Source organism: Coturnix japonica, chromosome W (genome assembly GCF_054131305.1).
Source record: "Coturnix japonica strain WE chromosome W, WE-NBRP24, whole genome shotgun sequence".
In the NCBI taxonomy this organism is placed as follows: domain Eukaryota; kingdom Metazoa; phylum Chordata; class Aves; order Galliformes; family Phasianidae; genus Coturnix; species Coturnix japonica.
The window spans coordinates 29053603-29077828 of NC_140701.1; the positions used below are offsets into that span (position 1 = coordinate 29053603).

The 24226-nt window shown below is 49.4% G+C and overlaps 1 pseudogene; it reads left to right on the forward strand.

The window, feature by feature from the left end:
• Positions 1 to 219: 219 nt before the first annotated feature.
• On the forward strand, positions 220 to 3549 carry LOC146754658 (olfactory receptor 14J1-like; annotated as a pseudogene).
• The last annotated feature ends 20677 nt before the right edge of the window (positions 3550 to 24226 follow it).

Consider the following 24226-nt stretch of genomic DNA (forward strand, 5'->3'; position numbering starts at 1 on the left):
TTAGAAAAGGTTTGCAACGTGTCAGCATCACCCCTTAATACTGTTTCTTTTCTGCATTGCTCTAAGACATCACAGTACGCTGTAGGGAAATTTGTCATTCCTGCTCCAAACAAAGTATCATCAGGAGGAAATGCGTCCGATTCGCTTTCTGGATCTACAGGACCGGGGTCACAACGATCCTCTGGTTTCGGTCCATCCGCGTCTTTAACCACGTTACACATGGGCTGCACAGACGCAGCTGCGCACGACAAGGGGGGGGCAGCATGGCTAGGCGCAGAGAACGACGTGGGCGAAGCAGAGGGCGGGGGCGCCGTAGAGACCAACAACGCGGCGAGAGACATGTGCGGGGGGGCAGGCGGCCACTGGCTGGGAACGGCTGCTTGTGTCGGAGCGCAGCCGCTGTTCTTTCTTGCGCTGCGCTGGAGGTTTCTTGACCAGCGACGGCAGGTGACGGTGTTGTGGTTGTCCGAGCGGCAGTTCTGGCACCACACACCGACAGCTTGGCAATTCCGTCGCAAATGTCCCTTAACGCCACACCGGAAACATTTAAAAGAGGTGCTTGGGCCTGCACTGGTTACCGCAGACGCTTGTAAGGGTGCAAGAGCTGCAAATACTTGATTCTGAGAAGCCTCAGCCTGTGCCTTTAATCCTGCCCCTAGCTCTTTAATAGCCTCAACTATGAAAGCCTGAGCCCCCGTGGGCACACTCGATAATCTGTCTAACGCCTCCTCTATTGTCCAGTTACTCCTCAAAGTACTTAGAATGCCACGAGCTGTAGCATTACAATTCTGAAGTGCACAATATTTTAGAATTATTTCCCTCATGTACTCTGGTACTCCAGCCTTCTCTATGGCTCCAGCTACCTTATCTAGAAACGCTCCAAAATCCTCATTTCTTCCCTGCTGGATTCCCATATAAGACGGCAGCCCACCTGGCACCTTGATCTTATCCATAGCCTGCCTGGCCAGATACATTGACTCCCTACATTTAGCTGGTCCTAATAAAGCCTGGGCCTCCGTCCGGATGAAAGGACCCACCCCTAAAAGTTCTTCAACGGTTACATTATACAAGGGATCTCTGGGCTGCCTAACTATCGCAGCGCTCTGTTGGCACATCTCTTCCCAATAAGCATTAAATAGCAGTTGTTGGTGCTGCGAAAAAATCAACCTAGCTATAGCCCGACAATCAGATGGCAACAAAACCTGAGTACTCCAGATATAATCCAGTATCTGTCTCGCTGGCTCACTTTTTACTCCAAACTGACTGACCGTAGACTGCAATTGTGACAACAACTTCCAATCTAAAGCACTGATAGCAGCCTGTGTCCCGCCTGCAGGATCAGGCGAATACCCCCCCGGCAGCACCACCTGTTGCACCGCTTCCAACGCCTCACCGTCTCCTGCCTCTAAACAAGCCCGCGCCAGCGCAGCCCAAGCCCCCCCCCCCGCTCCCGCGCGACGGCCTCCGCCAGGTCACTCTGTGCCCCAGGGAGCGGCTCATTGCAAAGGGGGGTCGAGGGGGCCGGCTGTAGCACCATGGTCGATGCAGGCGGCTCGTCTGATACAGACGTGCCGGGAGACGGAGACGGGGCACTCGGCTCCGGAGCCACCGGCAATGCAGGCTCGGAGGCCGGTGGCAACTTTACGGTGGACAAAGCAGGGGGCACCGGGCAATCTGACCATTCATTATAATTCTTATTCCTCCCCTGCACAGCACTAGCTTGTTCTGCCGCTTCCTTTTCTGCCTGATGTAGCAACAAATCATTATAAACCACACGCCACCACTTCCCGCATTTTTTAGCTGTTTTATCCCCATCTAATATTCCCTGTAAAATTGCATCTCCAAATTTACGCCACTCAGCAAGATCATACACTAAATGCGGATTCTGAAATAACCCTTTAGCATACCCATACGCTAATAACTCGGGGAGTTCCTTTTGCAAGTCTGTCCCCTTAACCTGACTCTTTTTTTTTTCAAAAAGCAAGAAAATACCTGACACTTTTTTTTAAAAAAGCAAGAAAATAATTCATAAACCGCTTGCCTTGGCATACCTATTTGTCAGCGCGCTGTTGCAGCCTTAAAGGATGTCGGCGGCCCGTATCGGCTAGGCCCTTCAATAAGGTCACGTAGAGCACCTGCACCTTCTTTTCCTGGCGCATGCTATCCCTGCTGCTTAAGGATTCGAACACCTTCGCCGCTACGATCCTTCCTGGTAGGCCATGTCGGGGTCACCAATTGTTGCAGAACGGCGGGAGAAAAGCAGACGACCACACCTGTCATTGACATATGATCAGCTATTCTCGTTTATTCCTTGGCTGCGTGTACCTTTATAATACGGATAATTAGCTCATACATATTGCAAAAGTAGAGCTCATCATTGGTTCCCAATTACATACTTTCCCCGAGTATCTTAACAGCTTGTTGTTATCAACTGAAAGCTACTCCCTTGCTGAGTTCCCAGAACCATGGCTAGTTTCTCACCATCCCAGGGCATCCTGTTGTTCTTGCTGTCCTTGCAGGTGTTATGGCTGCTTGCTTAGCTGCACCGTGTTTACGACCCTTCTCAGCTAACTAGCTGTAAAAAACACTCTCTACACAGCTCCATCAGCGAGTTCCTCCTGCTGCCATTGGCAGACGCGGCAACTGCAGCTCTTGCACTTCTGGCTCTTCCTGGGCATCTACCTGGCTGCCCTCCTGGGCAACGGCCTCATCAGCACAGCCGTAGTGTGCGACCGCCGCCTGCACACCCCCATGTACTTCTTCCTCCTCAACCTGGCCCTCCTCGACCTGGGCTGCATCTCCACCACTCTCCCCAAAGCCATGGCCAATGCCCTCTGGGACACCAGGGCCATCTCCTACACAGAATGTGCTGCACAGTTCTTTTTCCTTCTCTTCTTCATGTCAGCAGAGCTGTCCCTTCTCACCATCATGTCCTATGACCGCTACGTTTCCATCTGCAAGTCCCTGCGCTACGGGACCTTGATGGACAGCAGAGCTTGTGCCACCATGGCAGCAGCTGTCTGGGGCACTGGTGTTCTGAATTCCCTGGTGCACACTGCCAGTACGTTTTCACTGCCTCTCTGCCAAGGGAATGTGGTCAACCAGTTTTTCTGTGAAATCCCCCAGATCCTCAAGCTCTCCTGCTCAGCCTCCTACCTTAAGGAAGTTCTGTTTTTCATTTTTAGTATATGTTTAGGCTTTGGGTGCTTTGTTTTCATTGTTATATAGTATGTGCAGATATTCATGGCAGTGCTGAGGATGCCCTCTCAGGAGGGACAGCACAAAGCCTTCTCCACATGCCTCCCTCACCTGGCCGTGGTCTCCCTCTTTCTCAGTACTGCCTTTTTTGCCTATCTGAAGCCCCCCTCTGTTTCCTCCTTATCCATGGACCTGATGGTGGCACTTCTGTACTCGGTGGTGCCTCCAGCAGTGAACCCCCTCATCTACAGCATGAGGAAACAGGAAGTCAAGGATGCAGTGAGGAAAGTGATGACCAGATGTGTTTCAAAAGCAGTGAACTGCCCATCTTTTGGAATTCATGACATGTAATGCAGCTTTTTACTGATACAAACTCTTTGTTATTTTTTTTGTTTGTTTTGTTTTGATCCGTTTTCATAAGTGTATTGTATTAAATTTTATTGTTGTTTTAAAACACTGTAATTTTTTTCACTGAAATGGTATTATTCAAATCAATTCCTCTTCAGCTTTTACCTTTATATTGTAGCCCAGACACACTGTACATAATGAACCAGGATCTCTGTGAAACTTAACAGAATAAAGGACGTGCAGTGCCTCTGTCTGTCCTCCTTCTTGTGAGACGTTTCTGGAGCAGTTGGGGTCATATGTTCTCAGAAACCTACAATCCAGCAGGAAGCACATGGCTGATCATCAAACTGTGCGCTGACTTCCGACTGCAACAGCTGACAGGCCATCCCTGGGCTCCTGGCTGGGGTCTGTTCTTCAAGGCTCACATTTGTCAGTGCCTCTGAGAAGCCAGCAGCAGCAACTGGTTTGCATGTTGGCTGCCAGGTCTCTCTTCCTCTTTCCCTGTGAGACCCTGCACAGGACAAGTTCTTGGATATGGGTTGTCAGGTCAGAAGTTTCCAAGCTTCCTTTTGGGCTTCTTCCATTTTGTACACAGAGGTCGGTGCTGCCTCCAGGATGGTTTGTGGTAAAGGAATTCTGCACAAAGGTCTGATAAAAGTTACCCAACACCTACAGGAGCCATTCTTGGAGCATAGGCTGGTAGGTAGAAAGCTGCTCCTAATGAGATGACTGACATGAGGAGGTTGGGAGCAGCCTGGATAACAGAGATGGGAGACTGAGGGAAGAGGAGCCTATGTGCCATGCTCATTGCCATCTTCACCAGCAATGGCGACCCACTGTTACCACTGCTGAAACACACCTCCCATTGCCTCATTCTGCTCACATCTACTGTTTGGTCTCCGGAAACATTCAGCAAAAATTGGTGAATATCAATGAGTGTCATTTTATCCACTTGGAGGCATTCAATGGCACACCATCGCTTCATGTGCACTTCAATGTCAGATGCCATTCTGTCAGGCTACCCCTCTGCTGTCATCTTTTACACGGCAGCAACACGTAATGGGATGTTGGTGGGAAGGTTCAACCTCTACAGCCCCATCTCCTAAATCTGCCTCTGATCTTACGGCCCAGGTAATACAAGAGGGGTCATTACTATTGAAGCAGATCTTATCTGAGTTAACAGCTGGATGGCCTGAGAGGTCATTTCTCTCCCTGAGAGGTCTGGCTGTGCTCAGTCCATGCCAGGGAAGCCTGCCAAGCCCACGGACACTTGGGGAGTGGGAGAGGTTCTGGGAGGATAAATGCAGACCTTGCTTCCTTCAGCCTCATCAGCTCCCGGAGCACAGAGGAAGATGAAGGCAGCTGTGCTCAGCCTCATGATGCTCCTTGCTGCCCTGTGCTGCACAGTGGATGCTCAGGTGAAGCATCCGTGGGGGATGTGGGCTGGGGCTGGAGGTGATTGGCCATGGGGGTACCCACTGCATGTCTCTCTCACTCTCTCCTGCTCCTCTCTCCACAGTCACTTATGCAAGTGCCAAACTCGGAAGTTGCTGTGGTGAGTGCCTGCACAGCCACTCAGATTGTTCCCAAGGGCGGCTTTGCAGGGAGTCATGCAGGAGCAGGTGGGGTCTCTCCCTGCCTGGCTGTTCCCACCTCAAATTATCTGGAGGGTTCCCCAGCTCCATGCTGCGCACACCATGTCCTGCACCCCTGTGGGCTTCCCCACCCTCTCTCATCACCTGCTCCAAAGTCCTATAGGATGGAGCTCCTCATGCGGCCATCAGCCCCACTACAATCCCTCTGCTCTCTCTCAGCTCCTCCATACAATTCCTCCCAAACCCTTCACCCTTTGATCTACATCTGCATGGACACAGTGTGACCACTTCACCATCCTTTTGGCCCCTCTCTTCTTGAAGCCACTTGTCCCTCCTTTGGGTCTTCTTTAGTCCCCTTGCGCGACTGCCCCTACCCACTACCCCATCACCCAGAACAAGGTCTGCATATCCCCTCCCATGGACACCTCCAATCTCCCGATGACCAATGAAGCCCTATGATGACCAGTGACACCCTCTCTTGATCAGTGAAGTCTTCTGATGGTTACTGAACATCTCTGACAATCAGTGGAGCCTTCCACTGTGCTTTTGTGTCTATTTCTTGCTTGTGGGTGAAAACACAGCCCAACCATTTGCCATGGGCTGGTCCAAACTGTACTGGAACAGGGTGGTGCTCCTGAGCACCTGCAGTGCATTGATGATAGCGTTGTGTGGGGCGATACAGCAGAAGAAGCTTTCACAAAAGAAGAGCAAATAATCCAAATTCTTCTACAAGCTTGTTTTGCCATAAAGCAAAGCAAAGTGAAATAACCTGACAGGAATTTCAGTTCCTAGCTATAAAGTGGCAAGATGGACATCGTCACATCACAACAGATGTGATCGACAAAATCACTGCCATGTCTCCACACATTTACAAGAAAGAGGCAGGATCTTTCCTGGGCGTAGTGGGCTTTTGGAGAATGCATGTTCCAAACTACAGCCCCATAGTGAGCCCCCTTTTTCAGGTGCTGTAGAAGAAGAATTATACATGAGGCCCCAAGCAGCAGCAGGCTTTTGAACAGACTTAATAGGAGACAGCCTGTGCCGTGGCCCTTGGGCCAGTACAGATGGGACAGGATGTAAAGAACATCCTCTACATTGCTGCTGGAGAGAAAGGTCCCACTTGGAGTTTGTGGCCAAAAGCCTCAGGAGAGACCCGAGGCCTTACTCATGGATGGTGGCAAATGCCTTATGGGGGTGGTTACAGCAGTGGGAACAAAATAACTGGCAACGGAGGGATAAACCTATTTGGGCTGCTGAACTGTGGAAAGACACTGCTGCCCGAACAAAAGATATGGTTGTAAAGGTACATCACATGCCCAAGAGTAGGTCTACTGAAGAACTGCAAAACAACCACTGGGTAGATCGAGCTGCCAGAATTGAGGTAGCTCAAATAGATGTGGACTGGCAGAACAAGGGTGAATTATTTCTATCTCGATGGGCCCATGAGACCTCAAGCCATCAAGGAAGAGACGCAACATAGGAAAGGGCCGGAGACCGAGGGGTGGACTTAACTATGGACACTATTGCGCAGATTATTCATGTTGGGAAAAGCTGTTTCGGTCCTTCTAGTCTCTCTAAAGGGCAAACCTCTCCATGGAACTGTTTTTGCCCAGGGACCTGGGTGCATGTGGTGGTGATGCAGAAGGATGTGTATGTTCAATATGTACGATAAGGGAATTTGATGTTGGGGGAGTGCAGTCAGTAATTCCATGTATATATATGTATAAATTCCTGTGTGTCTAATGCATTTTAATTGTTGATTATTTGTATATAGATATGTTTTCTAAGCATGATGTAGTGATGTAGAATAAGGGGTGGAATGTAATGGTTTTGTAATTTTTCCCATTGGTATTCCACATATCATAGTTAGTAAAACAAGTTTTCCTTCTTAGGTCTTTTCTGATTCTCTGTTTGTTTCCTTGAGCCCAGCTCCAGTCTCTCTACCCTGTTCCTTTTTCCCTTCCTATTTGTTTGGGCCAGGGGGCCTGCGGGCCTACTGCCCCCCCTGTCAGGGTCATACACTGATCTGGATAACTCCATGACAGTGTCAAAAAGGAGACCAGCTCTGACACAACCGTTCATATTGCTGGCTACTGACTGCTGCCCCGGAGTGCTACTGTAGAGACAACAGGACTGTTGTGAAACACACAAGACCTTCAGGCCTGCACAAATACAAGGACTTGAGAGCACTGTGGCAGGATGGAAAAGAGCTTGTTGTGCTGCTGTCCATGGATGTAGCTCTCCCAGACCCAGACAAGGGAGGAAGAAAGAAGAGATAAGGAAAAGTCTATTTTGAAAACTTTTCTTATTTGTCTCTTAACCTATTCAGGGAATCTGGTTTCATGTTTTCACAAGCTCTTGGTATAATAAAATGGAAAGTAGGTAGGAAAGAAGTAGTGAAATAAATTGCAACTTATTTGCAGATTACGGTATTACACAAAATCAAAAAGACAAACAAGAATAAAACATAAATAGCCATCAATGGGAATCCTGTGATGAAGATGTGCACTTTATGGAAGTTGGAATAGTGTATATTGCAACACCTTCCTAAGAGCGTGCTTGATCTCCCTATTCCTCATGCTGTAGATAATAGGGTTCAGTGCTGGAGGAACCACTGAGTACAGAAGTGCCACTGTCAGATCCAGGAGTGGTGAGGAAATGGAGGGGGGCTTCAGGTAGACAAAAGCGCCAGTGCTGACAAATAGAGAGATCATGGCCAGGTGAGTGAGGCACGTGGAGAAGGCTTTGTGCTGTCCCTCCTGAGAGGGCATCATCAGCACGACAAGGAAGATCTGCACATAGGACACAACTATGAAAACATAGCAGCCAAAGGCTAAACTGGTACTAAAAATGAGAAACAGAACTTCCTTAAGGTAGGAGGCTGAGCAGGAGAGCTTGAGGATCTGGGGGACTTCACAGAAAAACTGGTTCACATGGCAGAGAGGCAGTGAACACGTACTGGCAGTGTGCAGCAGGGAACTGAGAACCCCAGCACCCCAGACAGCTGCTGCCATGGTGGCACAAGCTCTGCGATCCATCAAGGTCCCGTAGTGCAGGGGCTTGCAGATGGCAACGTAGCGGTCATAGGACATGATGGTGAGAAGGGAATACTCTGCTGAGAGGAAGAAGAGAAAGAAAAAGACCTGTGCAGCACATCCTGCGTAGGAGATGGCCCTTCTGTCCCAGAGGGCGTTTGTTGTCGAACGGCGGGAGAAAAGCGGACGACCACACCTGTCATTGACATATGATCAGCTATTTTCCTTTATTGCTTGGCTGCGTGTACATTTATAATACGGATAATTAGCTCATACATATTGCAAAAGTGGAGCTCATCATTGGTTCCCAATTACATACCACCCCCGATTATCTTTGCAGCTTCTTGTTAACATCCTGAAAGTTACTCCCTTGCTGAGCTCACAAAACCATGGCTAGTTTCTCACCATCCCAAGGCATCCTGTTGTTCTCACTGTCCTTGCAGGTGGCATGGCTGCTTGATTAACTGCACCGTGTTTACAACCCCTCTCAGCTAACTATCTGTAAAAAACACACTCTACAGACTCCAAAATCCTAGGGGTCGGCCTCGGGTCTCTCCCGAAGCTCTTTGCCACAAACTCCAGGTGGGACCTTTCTCTCCAGCAGCAGTGTAGAGGATGTTCTTCACATCCTGTCCCGTCCGTACTGGCCCCAAGGCCACGGCACGGGCTATCTCTTGTTTTATCTGCTCAAAAGCCTGCTGCTGCTCAGGACCCCATGAGAAATTATTCTTCTTCCGTGTTACCTGATAGAGGGGGCTCACTATGTGGCTGTAGTTTGGGACATGCATTCTCCAAAAGCCCACTACTCCCAGAAAAGATTGGGTCTCTATTTTATTTGTGGGCAGAGACATAGCAGTGATTTTGTCAATCACATCTGCTGGGATGTGACGACGTCCATCTTGCCATTTTATACCTAAGAACTGGATTTCCTGGGCAGGCCCCTTCACCTTGCTGCGCTTAATGGCAAAACCAGCTTGCAAAAGAATTTGGATTATTTGTTTTCCTTTCTTGAAAACCTCTGCTGCTGTATGGCCCCACACTACAGTATCATCAATATACTGCAAGTGCTCAGGAGCATTACCCTGTTCCAAAACGGCTTGGATCAACCCATGGCAAATGGTTGGGCTGTGCTTCCACCCTTGAGGTAAATGTTTCCAGGTATACTGAATACCTCTCCAGGTAAAAGCAAACTGTGGCCAACATTTTGCAGCCAATGGGATGGAAAAGAAGGCATTAGCAATGTTAATGGTGGCATACCACCTAGCTTCTTTTGACTCCAATTCATACTGGAGTTCTAGCATTTCTGGTACAGCAGCACTTAATGGAGGTGTGACTTCATTCAGGCCACGGTAATCCACGGTCAGCCTCCATTCCCCACTGCTTTTACGCACTGGCCATATGGGGCTGTTAAAAGGCGAGTGAGTTTTGCTAATCACTCCCTGATTCTCTAATTGGCGAATTAGCTTGTGAATGGGGAATAATGAGTCCCTATTGGTGCAGTACTGCCGTCTGTGAACCACTTTGGTGGCAATTGGTACCTCTTGGTCTTTTACCTGGAGCAACCCCACAGCAGAAGGATCATCTGACAGACCAGGTAAAGCTGACAGCTGCTTAACACCGTTTGTGTTAACAGCAGCTATCCCAAAGGCCCATCGATACCCCTTGGGATCCTTAAAATATCCCATCCTAAGGTAATCGATACCCAATATACATGGAGCCACTGGACCAGTCACAATAGGGTGTTTTGCCAATTTTTACCAGTGAGGCTTATTTCGGCCTCCAACATAGTCAATTCTTGGGAACCCCCAGTCACTCCATGGATATATATTGGTTGTGTCCCTTGGTGACTTGAGGGCATTAGGGTGCATTGTGCACCAGTGTCCACCAAGGCTTTATATTTCTGTAGTCGAGATGCGCCAGGCCACTTAATCCACACAGTCCAGTATACTCTATTGTCCCTTTCCCTCCCCTGGCTGGGGGCAGGGCCCCTCTATTGTTTACCTCGGTGGCTTGCAGCAACTGGAACTTTCCCCTTCTTGGAAGAGTTCACCTTGGTGGTTGTTTCACACTGTAATTCTTTTACTCGTGCCTGAAGTGCAGAAGTGGATGAATTACACCACTTCCTCATGTCCTCCCCATGACTACAGAGGAAAAACAACAAGGCAAGACATGTAGTCTTATCGTTGTCATTTGCTTGAATACGAGGACGTCTCTTTTTTATGGTTGAGATTTTCGATAATATGGGTTGAGAGGAACTGATGTTGTTTAGCTTTCTCAATAGGCGATCGTGGAAATCCTGGTTTCCATCATCTGGTACCGCCATGGATTCATCTACATCAGGCACGTTAGCCAATTTGTCAATAATATCACTTTGTGTTCCCTCCATTTTGTTTAATCTTTCCACTATTTTGACAATGGCTGAAGTATACAGATTAACTTCTTTAGCGCTGATAAACAATTCAAGTTCCTGAAGCCTGCTAATTAGTTCATTCACAAGGGGTTTCCTTTCCCCTTTGCCATATAATAATGCAAGTGCACTGGCATGCTTTTCTGGAGCTGCCTTTGTAAAGTCACGCCACATTTGTCGTGGAACACAGACTGTTTCCGGATCATGTAATTGGTTTGGATCGTTACGATTCAAGTGGGGGCTGTACAGCATTTCCACCAGAGCACTCTCTCTCAAAAATTGGATACCTTTCTCTATATCAGTCCATTTCTTTTTCTCAGGCTCCAAGTCCCTTTAAAGGGGAATCTATCTCTTACCGCTATCAACATCCGCTTCCAGAGGGTGTAGGACTGATTTTGGCATGTGCCAATACCTCTGCCCACACGTGAGTCCCTGGAAATGCTACCCAATTGGCGAGTTTTACGGCCATCGAGCCTCACACTGTTGGCACCATTGTCCCAGCAGCGAAGTAACCAAGTGACCATATGTTCTTTTGTCTGACGTGTGAAATCCTTTCTTAGATCTCGAATTTTACTCATTTTAAAAGATCGATCAATAATGGTTGTAATACTTTGCTCGCCTTTTGCTCTATCAAGAGTCCCAGGTGTTGATGGTGGCAACTGTGTTGATGAGGCTGCCCCATCTAGAAGTTTGGATTCGAGAAATTCTCGTAAAGAAAATCAAGCTTTTGGCTCCTCTTCTTCTTCTGACTCTGACTCTTGTATTATTTCCTCCAGGTAACCCTCCTTTTTTTTCCTCTCTCCTAACTTCCTCTGCTCATCTAACTTCTTCTTATGCTCCTCTAACATCATCTGCTCCTCAAACTTTCTTTGGTCTTCTTACTTCCCTTGCTCTTCTAACTCCCCCTGCTCTCCTGAGTCTCCCTGCTCTCCTACCTCCCTCCGCTCTTCTAACTCCTTCTGCATTTTCTCTAACTGAGTCGAAACACGTTTTGTCTTTCGCCCTCTTACAGGGGCAACCAATATTGTATCTGGTGTCCCCGATGGTTGGTCCAATTGGACTACATGTGCCCCCGGTGGCTGGTCAGATTGGACTACATGTGCCCCCGGTGGCTGGTCAAATTGGACTACATGTGCCCCTGGTAGTTGGTTAAATACATTCAGTTCACCCCGGAGGGCACATAGCTGGTTTCGGAGAGTGTTCCGCTCGAACTGGACGGCACCGAACTCAGTCTGGAGGCTGTCGTACTTCCACTGGAGGGTGTCGCGCTCGGATCGGAGGGTTTTACACTCGAACTGGAGGGCGTTATTCTTAGACTGGAGGGTGTTATGCTCAGTCTGGAGAGTGTTGTGTTTTTACCGGAGGGCATTGTGCTCTGACTGGAGAGTGTCATACTTGGACTTGAAGGTGTCACTCTCGGATTGGAAGGCGTTGTGCTTGGGCTGGAGGGTGTCATGCTCAGACTGGAGGGCGTCGTATTGGACTGGAGAATGTTGTACCCAGACCGGAGGGTGCTATGCTCGGACCGGAGGGCATTATGCTCAGTCTGGAGAGTGTTGTGCTCAGTCCAGAGGGCATTGTGCTCAGTCTGGAGAGTGTTGTGCTCAGTCCGGAGGGCGTTATGCTCAGTCTGAAGAGTGTTATGCTCGGACTGGAGGGTGTTGCACTTGGGTTGCAAAGCATCGTGCTTGGGCTGGAAAGTGCCGTGCTTAGTCTGGAAGGCGTTGTACTTGGACTGGAGAGTGTTGTACCCGGACCGGAGGGCATTGTGCTCAGTCTGGAGAGTGTTGTGCTCGGTCTGGAGGGCATTGTGCTCAGTCTGGAGAGTGTTGTTCTCAGACCGGAGGGTGCTCTGCTCGGACTGAAGAGTATTGTGCTCTGACCGGAGGGCGTTATGCTCGGACTGAATGGTGTCTAGTTTGGATTGCTGATGTATTAGGCGGCACGAACTCACGGGATGTAACGCGATAGGCCTCCCCGTGCTCGGTAATGTATATGTATGAGGCTGAAATTGGAGCCCTATATAAGGGTCTCACACGGTTCATTAAATGCCATTTTACAGCTCACCATATTGGTGTGATCAGCGTGTAACTTGGTCATGGGGCCGTCAGATGCACATTCTCAATGATGGACGTAGTTCTTTAGGTTACCTTACACAAGGCAACAATTGGTGCCCCGTGTGAGGAAGTCCTGAGAGTGAGTGTGCGACGGCTAACCGCGAGACGGACGCGAATCCTACGGTTAGATCCCGTGGAAGCGCCGGAGGGGCGATATATTGACTGCAGCTACTGATTATCCTGCGGTGAGACCGTGGAAGACCGTGGGACTTTGGGCCCGGGTATATATACAAAGGGTGCTAGGACGTACGGTGTCGAGCACCAGAAAAAACATGGATTCCGTCACAAAGGTACTATTACGGGTTTGTAAAACCCACTGCGGTAGGAATGCTCCTTCTAAGAAGGAGATTGTTGCCGTTATTACTTTTTTGCAGGAAGCGGAGCTTTCACCCTCCCCTTGTAATTTGCTCGATTCGGAGCGGTGGGAATCTTTCACCGCTGCCCTGCTCCTAAGAGCAACAAACGATTATAAGGCGGAGGAGTTAAAAACCTGGGTTTTGGTCCTGGGTGCGCTTAAAGCGGCTAAGGAGGAGAAAAAGATCCAGGCAGTCGCGAATGGGGTTTTTGGGGTGGGTTCCGGGACGTCTGGGGTCCCGGAGGGTGCGGAGGAACCGCTCCCTTGCGGCGACTCCGTACCCAAGATGGCGCCGACCACGCCGGCCGTTTTCACAATGGCCATGGCGGCGCCCGAAACAACTCCGGAAGGGATGGCGGAAGTTGCCTCATCTGGGGAGGCGCCGCCATATTATCCCCGCCTATACCCCTGTTTGCAGAGCTTTCGTTCACCTGAGGGGGGTGGGTCCTGTCCGAGGGAGGGAGAGTCATGGGGGGAGGCGCGCCGTGGAGGCGTTAAGCCACCCCTAGACCCGCCCCCGGAGGAGGGACCTCATCCCGCGAAAGGGGAGGAACGAAAGGTACTGCCTGCCCCTACCCCTTTGGTTTCGCCTCCCGAGGAGGGGGAGGAGAAAGGGGAGGAACAAAAGGTACTGTCTGCCTTCACCCCGTCGGTTTCGTCTCCCGCGAAGGGGGAGGAGAAAGGGGAGGAACGGAAGGAATTGCCTGTCCCCACCCAGTCGGTCGTGGTTCCCCGGAGGAGGGGGGAGAAGTGGGAGGAGCGAGAGATATCGCGTAAGCCCACTGATTGGACTGACATTTGCGATACAATGCGAGAGGTGGGGCTCAAGGAGCGGGACTGGGCGGTGTTCCCAATTGTAGTCAAACAGGAGGGACCGGTTTGGGTACCTTTGGAAGCAAAAGCAGTTGCTCGGTTTATAGAGGCGATTGACAAAAAGGGATTGAGATCCCCGATGACAATGAGTGCCTTTGAGGCTCTCGTAGCCCCAGGTCCCCTACTCCCATATGATATTGAAAGCCTTATGAGAGTAGCCCTCGAACCAGTACAGTTTACTGTGTGGAAGGAGGAGTGGATAATACAACTCAAAGCTGTTTTAGCACAGGCTGCGCGCGATCCACAGCATCCAGCAAATGGGAAGGAGGGAGATCCAAAAACTGATTTAATGAGGCTTTCAGGTTCATCTGCGGATTTGGCTGGATCTGCAGAGAGGCAGCTTAGGGACCTCCGCCCAGGAGAGCTGCTTGCCACCACGGGGGCGGCTACCTCTGCTTTTATACACTTTATAAGAAAAGCAGAGCCTGTAGCCCCGTGGTCAGAGATTATGCAGGGTCCCTCAGAGTCATTCTCTGAGTTTGCCAATCGATTGATACGGGCAGTAGAAGGATCGGAACTGCCTAAGGAAGTGCTGACTTCTGTTATAAAGGATTGCCTGAAGCAAAAGGCTCATAAAGAGATTAAGGATATCATTCGAGCGGCTCCTGAAGATCTTGAGACTCCTGGTGAAATTATTAAGTATGTACTGGACAAACAACAAACAACGCCGTTGTCCAGTGAAGGGCTAGCAAGCGCATGGCTTTCTGTTATGGCCATACAAAATGATCGATCTAAAGGCCCTTGCTTTAAGTGTGGCCAGACTGGCCATTACAAGATGCAGTGTACAGCTAAAGAAGAGGGGCATAGGAGTAGAGAAAAGTGCCAGGCCTGTGGCAAGCTGGGTCATGAGGCCCGACAGTGCCGGAAATATGTTATCATGCCGCAGGGAAACGATTTTGGGAGGGCACCTCAGGCCCTGGGTCCCTCCCACAATCAAGCAGTTGGGCCTACCATCCCATCGAATTCGTTCAGGGGGAGAGGCCAGACCTCTCGCCCACAGTGGCGCTAACTATGGACCTCAGCAAGCGCCCCATAGTCAAGATAATCTTGACATATATGGGACAATTGCCTTATAAAAAGATTCCTCGCTCCATCCTTATCACCGCCCTGCTTGATTCCGGAGCGGATGTTACGGTAATAGCAGAAAGGGACTGGCCACCAGCTTGGCCAGTTCTTGCCTTGACGAATTCCATCTCTGGGGTTGGAGGTACAGTGTCAGCTGGCGAGTCAGCGGAACAGGTGGAAATCGCCCTTGTCAATAGGGATGACTCCATAGACAAACCTGTACTGATCGAACCTATGATTGGGTCTGTTCCAGGCACAATTTTGGGCCGAGACTTCCTTGACGCCTTAGGGGTTCGCATGACAAATTTATGGTAAGGGCCACTGTCTACCAATTGGCAATAAAACACGCCATTCCTTTGCGCTGGAAGCAGGATGCTCGTCCTGTTTGGGTAGATCAGTGGCCTCTTCCTTATAAAAAATTAACAGCGCTCAAGGAGTTGGTTTCACGAGAACTCCTTTTAGGTCATTTGGAACCCTCTCTTAGTTCTTGGAACACTCCTGTTTTTGTCATTCGAAAATCATCAGGCTCGTTTCGGCTGTTACATGACCTCCGCATGGTTAACGCTCAGCTCATCCTCTTTGGTCCGGTGCAGCAGGGCAGCCCTCTACTATCAGCTGTACCTGAGGGTTGGCCTTTGGTGGTTATCGATCTTAAAGATTGTTTCTTTTCCATTCCTTTGGCAGTCCAGGATCGAGAGGCCTTTGCCTTTACTGTACCCACCGTTAATAACCAAGGGCCTGCTGAGAGGTACCATTGGAAGGTACTCCCTCAGGGTATGGCATGCTCCCCCACAATTTGCCAACTTGTTGTGGGCAAGCTAATTGAGCCAGTCCGAGCAATGCTACCTGCTTGTCGAGTTGCTCACTATATGGATGACCTGTTGCTTGCGGCTCCTAGTGAGGTTCAATTACACGACTTGGAAAGGCGGGTGGTTGAAGCTCTCACCACGGCGGGTTTTACTATTTCCCAAGAAAAGATTCAAAAGGGGCCAGGGATTGAATTTTTGGGTTACCGTTTTGGACCCACAATGGTAGCACCCCAAGGCTTGGATATTAAACCCCACATTAGGACTTTGTGGGATGTCCAGAAGCTGGTGGGGGCTATCCAGTGGGTGCGCAATGCCCTTGGCATACCTCCGCGTATTATGAAACCATTTTATGACCAGCTGAAAGGATCGGACCCCAGAGAGGAGAGAGCGTGGACACAAGAGATGGACTCGGCCTGGCAGGAAATCTTGCAGGCTTGCTCCTCCAATGCTCTTGCTCGATGGAGCCCTGATCAACCCCTGGAGGGGGCGGTTACCAAGTGCCAAGATGGGGCGGTGGGGATTCTCGGACATACTCTGGGTTCCCGGCCACGTCCGCTCTGGTGGCTGTTCTCTGTACAGCCAGTGAGAGCATTCACCTCCTGGCTTGAGCAGCTATCCTCTTTGCTTCAAAAAATCAGGCTCGCTGCTGTGAGGGCATTGGGAAAAGAGCCAGATGTTATATACATACCAAGTGCCTTTAGAAATGTTAACCCTTTACCTGATGCCATTCTACTTGCTTTGCAAGGCTTCGGTGGTAAAATCTTCTACTCAGACTCACTGCCAATCTATGATCTTGCAAAACCCCTTCAGATTTCATTAAAACTCAGGGTATTTGACAAACCGATGAAGGGACCAACTGTATTTACAGACGCTTCTTCTGCCACAGGCCAGGGAGCAGTGGTTTGGCAGAATTCATCTAAAAAATGGGAGCACAAGCTGATAACAGATAAAACGGTCAGTGTTCAGGTGCTTGAAGCCAGGGCTGTAGCAATAGCCTTACGCTTGTGGCCAGAAATTCCATGTAATGTGGTCACCGATTCAGCCTTTGTGGCAAAGTTGTTGCTTCGCATGGGCAATGAGGGTGTGCCTAGCACTGAGATTGCTTTTCTGTTGGAGGAGGCTCTGGCCTTCCGATCTGCACCTGTGGCTATTCTTCATGTCCGCAGTCATTCGGAGGTACTGGGGTTCTTTACAACTGGGAATGCGATGGCTGACCGGGTTGCTGGTGGACAGGTGTTCACCCTTCAGAAAGCACGTGACTTACACTCCACTCTGCACATTGGAGCACGAGCTTTGTCACGAACATGCTCCATTCCTTTATCTGCAGCCCGAGACGTGGTTCAAACGTGTCCGCATTGTAATTCAGCACCTGTGTTGGGGGCGGGAGTTAACCCTCGGGGGCTCTCTCCTCTAGATATTTGGCAGACTGACTTCACTTTCGAACAACGCATGGCACCAAAGCAATGGTTGGCGGTCACAATTGACACATCATCGACAATCATCATAGCCACCCAGCATGCGCGTGCTAACTCTCCTGCAGCTCAGCAACACTGGGCCACTGCCATTGCGGCCCTCGGTTTGCCACAACACATCAAGACTGATAATGGCTCGTGCTTCATCTCACGATCCACTCAGGATTGGCTCGAGCGTTGGGGAATATTGCATTCGACAGGTATCCCTGGGAATTCCCAGGGGCAAGCAATTGTCGAGAGGGCCAACCGTCTCTTGAAGGACAAGATACGTGTCCTTGGGGAGGGGGATGGTCACAAAGGCAGGATCCCACTAGCCCAGCAGGCTGAAGTATTGGTGCGAGCACTTTATGCAGTCAACCATTTTGAGCGAGGAGAGAGTAAGCACACCCCAATACAGAGACACTGGAGACCAACAATCATTGATGAGGGGCCACCGGTAAAGATAAAACGGGATGATGGTACCTGGGAATCAGGGTGGTCTGTTTTAGTTTGGGGCAGAGGTTATGCTGCTGTAAAAGACAGAGAATCGGGGAGAATTTTATGGGTCCCGTCAAGAAAGATAAAGCCTGATACGACGATCACCCATAGGGGTGATCTAGGAGAAACAAAAAACTAATAGAAAGCTGAGTACTTTCTTTTCAGGCATGGTTGATGGGAACCCGCCAGCCGCAACCGCGAAGTGACTCTTCAGAAAAAGGAAAAAGAACAGATAAAGAACTGCTGCTAGTACCAATGAGAAGGACATCTGTTGTATCACTTGCTGTGTGTCTTTGTGTAATTGCATTCATTACCGGGGGAGAGGGTACTCACTTAACATCACAACCAGAAAATATTTGGGTTACATGGTCTAATCAACCACAGCAGTCCTGTCGGAACTCCTGATGGACGTTAACAACATCAGACACGCTGTTCTTCAAAATAGAGCTGCAATTGACTTTCTGCTGCTTGCTCAAGGGCACGGGTGCAAGGACTTTGAAGGGATGTGTTGTTTCAATCTGAGCGACCACAGCGATTCGATACATAGGAAGTTGGAATGGATGCAAGAACACACGAAGAAGATCGCAATAGATGATGCATTCGGAAGCTGGTTGGAGGGACTGTTTGGTAATCTGGGCCCATGGCTTAAGCAGTTTCTCAAAGTATTAATCATAGGTATTTTATTCTTTTTAGCTTTAATGATTTGCTTACCTTGTTTGTTTCAGTGTGTCCAGGGTTGTTTACAGCGTATGATAGAAAGAATGTTTAACGAAAAAATGGAGTACCAACGGGTATATGATAAACTCTGAGAAGAAGAAGGAACTGTATAAACCCAAGATGCCTTGGATATAATCATTAGAAAACTACTGATGTTATTAGATATTGCACTACCTACCTCTGTAGCTTGTCTACCTCACTTTTTAGATAACTTATTAAGTTTAAATTATAGAGACTAACATTTTTATATTAGGGTTAAGGATTAGCGTTCGGGATGTAACGGGGCATACTTTATCGAGCATGGAGAGGGGGAAATGATGTATTAGGCGGCATGAACTCACGGGATGTAACGCGATAGGCCTCCCCGTGCTCGGTAATGTATATGTATGAGGCTGAAATTGGAGCCCTATATAAGGGTCTCACACGGTTCATTAAACGCCATTTTACAGCTCACCATATTGGTGTGATCAGCGTGTAACTTGGTCATGGGGCCGTCAGATGCACATTCTCAATGATGGACGTAGTTCTTTAGGTTACCTTACACAAGGCAACACCCCTGTTGCAGCTTGAAACCATTCCCTTTAGTACTATCACTAAAGACACGAGAGAAGAGGCTGACCCCCAGCCACAGGCTGCCAGCTTCTGCAGGAGAATACTATGAGAGACAGTGTCAAAGGCTTTGCTGAAGTCTAGGTAGACCACCTGTAAGGCTAACTAATATAAAGACGTTAACAAAGATGATGGTAGATAGTCAAAGGTTATTAGCAAAGGAAAACTCACCAATGTCAATGCCTTGACTGGAAAGCTGAGGCAGTCTCCACTGGGGAGCAATCTCCAAGAGATGCTGCTTCAGTGGTGGTCAGCCCTTAAATGAGGTCTTAGTGGAGGTGGAGCTAGATTACTCTCACCTGTGCTCCCACAGCTGACCCAACAGTTGCCTCAGCTAATTAATCAGAGGTTCAAGCTGTGATTTCCCATACACCACCTCAACAGCCTTTCCCTCATCCACCAGATGGGTCACTAGATCATAGAAGGAGATCAGGTTGGTCAAACAGGACCTGCCCTTCATGAACCCATGCTGGCTAGGCCTGATCCCCCGGCCATCCCACACATGCCACACAATCTGCCTGAAGACAATCTGCTCCATAACCTTCCCTGGCACCGAGGTCAGGGTAACAGGCCTGTAGTTCCCCAGATCCTCCTTACAACCTTCCTTGTAAATGGGAGTCACATTGGAAGCCTCCAGTCTTCCAGGACCTCACCCGTTACAAAGGAGCGCTGATAGATGACAGAAAGCAGCTCGGCTATCACCTCCGCCAGTTTCCTCAGCACTCTCGGGTAAATCTTATCTGGTCCCATGGACTTGTGGCAGTCCAGTTGGAGTAGTAATTCCCTGACCGTTGCTTCCAGAATCACAGGGGGTTCAGTCCGGGACGTATTCGCCAATTATCCCGAATTATCTTGGGACCTCAACTGTCCAGGGGAGAGAGACACAAATATGGATGCCATCATGTCTTCTCTCAATTTATTGCTGTGTCACATACCTTATATACCATCCTAAATCCTGCGCAGATGTGTACACCCGCTTTGCAAAACCCGATGCACGTGATACAACCTATACACACACCTACCTAAACCCCCCACCCACTAACTCTTAACCTACAGGCCGTCACTCAGCTATTCTAGAACATTCCATCTACTCAGAACTACTGTATGCACTCATAAATCCTTGCAAAGACAACTTAGCACTCCAACATCTCCCCCCTTTCTTTGCTAATGTGATGTTTCATAGTCACACGTGGATAGTGGTTGATAGCCATCCCCATGTGGTGCACTTAAAACTAAATTAACTGCAAGAAGGTGACTAACCGCCTGATCCAAAACAGGGTGAACAATACGAATTATAACAGGAATCAAACACACAGCAAGCAGAATAACTACTAAAGCAATCACACCCACAGTAAGAGCATTCTCAAGTCATCTAGGAAGACCAAGTATTTTGGAAAAGAAACCCCAGTTCTTGTCCTTCAATATCCGGAACGTCGAGTCAGCTATGTCCTTCGCTTCCCGTCGGATCTTGTCTATGGCCGAAGATGCATTTGCGCTGAAGTCAAGACAGCAGAATCCTTTGAGGCCTAGGTGTTGTTCCATCTGAGCGCAACCTAGACCAGTCCGAGCGAACAGAAAGTCTACCGCCATCTTAGTCTGAGTCAGTCCAGTGTCAAGGGAACTCAGTGATTCAGCTATATCAGTCAGTGCACGGGAAGTGCGATTCGCATTCTTTGCTGCCCAACAAGCAAGCTGTGTAGTCGCACGTGTATTACGAAGATAGTACCTAGGACAGGCTCACTCCCAGCAGCAGGAACAGAAGTAGAGGCAGCAGCAGCTGGCAACCACAGCCAGACCAGACAGGCAAGAATCCACTGGGTTCTGGCTCCTGTGGAAATACAAGCATACCCTCAGCCCCATGTGAGAAGATCTGTAAGCGTCATTTAGAAGATTCGAGCATTGGTAATATCAGATCCTATTTGGTTCACATCCAATCCATTAGTAAAATAGAAATGCACAGTAACCTGGATAATGACTAATAATTCGAATTCTTGAAACTGCATTGGAAATGCAAGAAATTCTCCCATTATGTCACACCACTGTTATCTGCAGTATAACAAGTTACAAAGCAATACCAATCAGTAAGAAGCACACAGTCCCAGTCTCTATGAAAGCTGGATACTAGTTTATGCCTAGAGATGAGGCCGAACATATCATACTGAAACCCTCACAGGGCCGGTCCTAACAACTCCAATTTACTTTCAAAAAGCATCATTTGGGTGGGCGATTGGACCGCCCAGTCCACACTATGCCAATCAAAGGGGGTGATGAGCTCCATCTGTATCATGTCCAATAGAGCTTGGCAGGAGGGACTTGCCAAGCCTGACGTAGCCATTACCGATCTTAACTCCTTAACAAGCTGCCAATCAAAAGGCTCCCAGGTGGGCCAGCCCTGAGGATCCCGTACCTCAGGGCTTACAAGCGGCCCACCCCCCTCTAATGGTTGAAAGATAAGATCTCTTTGAAGTGCACAGTTCTTAACAGTCATATACCAATTGTCCACTGGATCATTAAGGGGCTTTGCTAAATCACACTCCCGCTGCTGTTGTGCAGCCTGAATTTTAACTGCCTGAGCTAATGACCTAAAGTTAACCGAAAGCCTCCAAATTTCTCTTAGCAGCCTCTCAGGCAGATCATCCCCTTTGGTATCCTCAGTGCTCGCGGCACCTCCCACATCTCCCCTAGGAGCCTCCGGAGGGCCAGTGGCTGACGATGGCATACTAACGTCCGTGGAGACGCCTAATCCACGCACAGGGTGTAAGCACAGTGCAGGTGGGGCAGGGACCGTTGGTGTCGGCACACAATCAACAGCAATACCAGGGGCAAACGGCCCCTCCTCTGCAAACAAGGATTCCAAAGCCTTTTTCTCCGTAACGGGAAAAGCCTGTGCCGATTCCAAAGAGAAAGCACTGTCCTCCTCCCTCTTTATCTGCCTTTCGCATTCACAGAATCACAGAACTGTAGGGGTTGGAAGAGACCTCTAGAGATCACCGAGTCCAACCCCCCTGCTAAAGCAGGCTCCCTACACCATGTCACACAGGTAGGCGTCCAGGCGGGTCTTAAATATCTCCAGAGAAGGAGACTCCACCCCCCCCCGGGCAGCCTGTTCCAATGCTCCGTCACCCTTACCATAAAGAAGTTCTTCCGCACATTCGTGCGGAACTTCCTATGCTGTACTTTCATCCCATTACCCCTAGTCCTATCCCCACGCACTACTGAAACTACTGAGACCAGACTCACCACTATGGCTCCCACACCTCAGGTATTTATAAACCTGGATCAAGTCCCATCTCAGCCTTCTTTTTTCAAGGCTAAACAGACCCAGTTCCCTAAGTCTCTCCTCATAGGGGAGATGCTCCAGGCCCTTCACCATCTTAGTGGCCCTCCACTGGACTCTTTCCAAGAGATCCCTGTCTTTTTTGTACTGGGGAGCCCAGAACTGGACACAGTATTCCAGATGAGGCCTCACCAGGGCAGAGTAGAGGGGGGAGGATCACCTCCTTTGACCTGCTGGACACGCTCTTTTTAATGCACCCCAGTATGTCATTGGCTTTTTTGGCTACAAGGGCACACTGCTGGCTCATGGTCAATCTGTCGTCCACCAGGACTCCCAGGTCCCTCTCAGCAGAGCTCCTCTCCAGCATCTCTTCCCCCAGCCTGTACTGGTGAATGCAATTATTTCTACCCAGGTGCAAGACTCTACACTTGCTTTTGTTAAACCTCATCCAGTTTCTTACTGCCCAGCTCTCCAGCCTGTCCAGGTCTCGCTGAATGGCAGCACAGCCTTCAGGCGTGTCAGCCAATCCTCCCAACTTTGTGTCATCAGCAAACTTGCTGAGGGTGGTCACTATCCCCTCATAAAGGTCGTTGATGAAGATGTTGAGCAAGACCGGACCCAGTACAGACCCCTGGGGGACGTCGCTAGTTACAGGCCTCCAGCCAGGTTCCGCACTGCAAACGACAACCCTCAGCACTTTGCCAATCAGCCAATTCTCGACCCACTTCACCACCCACTCATCTATCCCATACTTCCTCAGCTTTGTTATAAGGATGTCATGGGGGACAGTATCAAAAGCCTTACTGAAATCAAGGTAGACTACATCTACCGCCCTCCCCCTGTCCACCCAGCTAGTGACATTTTCATAAAAGGCCACCGGGTTGGTCAAGCACGACCTCCCCTTGGTGAACCCATGCTGGGTACTCCTGATAACCTCCTTATCTCCCAGTTGTCTGGAGATGGCATCCAGCACAAGCTGTTCCATCACCTTCCCTGGGACAGAGGTGAGGCTGACCGGCCTATAGTTACCCGGGTCTTCATTCTTGCCCTTTTTGAAGACTGGAGTGACATTGGCCGTCCTCCAGTCTTCAGGCACCTCCCCAGTTCTCCAAGACCTCTGAAAGATTACAGAGAGCGGCTCAGCAATGACCTCCGCCAGCTCTCTCAGCACCTGCGGATGCACCCCATCAGGTCCCATGGATTGATGGACCTTAATGTTTCCTAGGCACTCACGGACCACCTCTTCCCTCACTAAAGGGAAATCTCCCATTCCCCGGACTCTCTCATCAACCTCCAGGGTCCGGGATTCCTGAGGGAGAGCCCTTTCACTAAAGACAGAAGCAAAGAAGGCGTTCAGTATTTCCACCTTCTCAGCATCCCCTGTTACCAGAGCGCCCCTCTCACTTAGTATGGGGCCCACATTCTCCCTAGCCTTCCTTTCTGTTAATGTATTTTAAGAAGCCTTTTTTATTATTCTTTATCTTCTTAGCTAGATTCAACTCCAGGTGGGCTTTAGCCTTCCTGGTCGCATCTCTGCAGTCCCTGACTACATTCTTGTATTGTTCCCAAGTGGTCAGACCCTTTTTCCACATATCATGTACTTTCTTCTTTCTGCGGAGCTTGATCATGAGCTCCTTACTCATCCACGCAGGTCTCCTTGCACCTTTTCCCGATTTCTTAGTCACAGGGATGCACCGATCCTGAGCTTGGAAGAAGATCCGTTTAAACGCTAACCAGCTCTCACAGGCCCCCTTGCCTTCTAGCACCCTGGCCCACGGGATAGCCCCAAGTAGGTCACGAAGGAGATCAAAGTTGGCTCTCCTAAAGTCCAGGGTAGCAATCCTACTTTTTGCTTTGCTTAGTAAGCAAAAA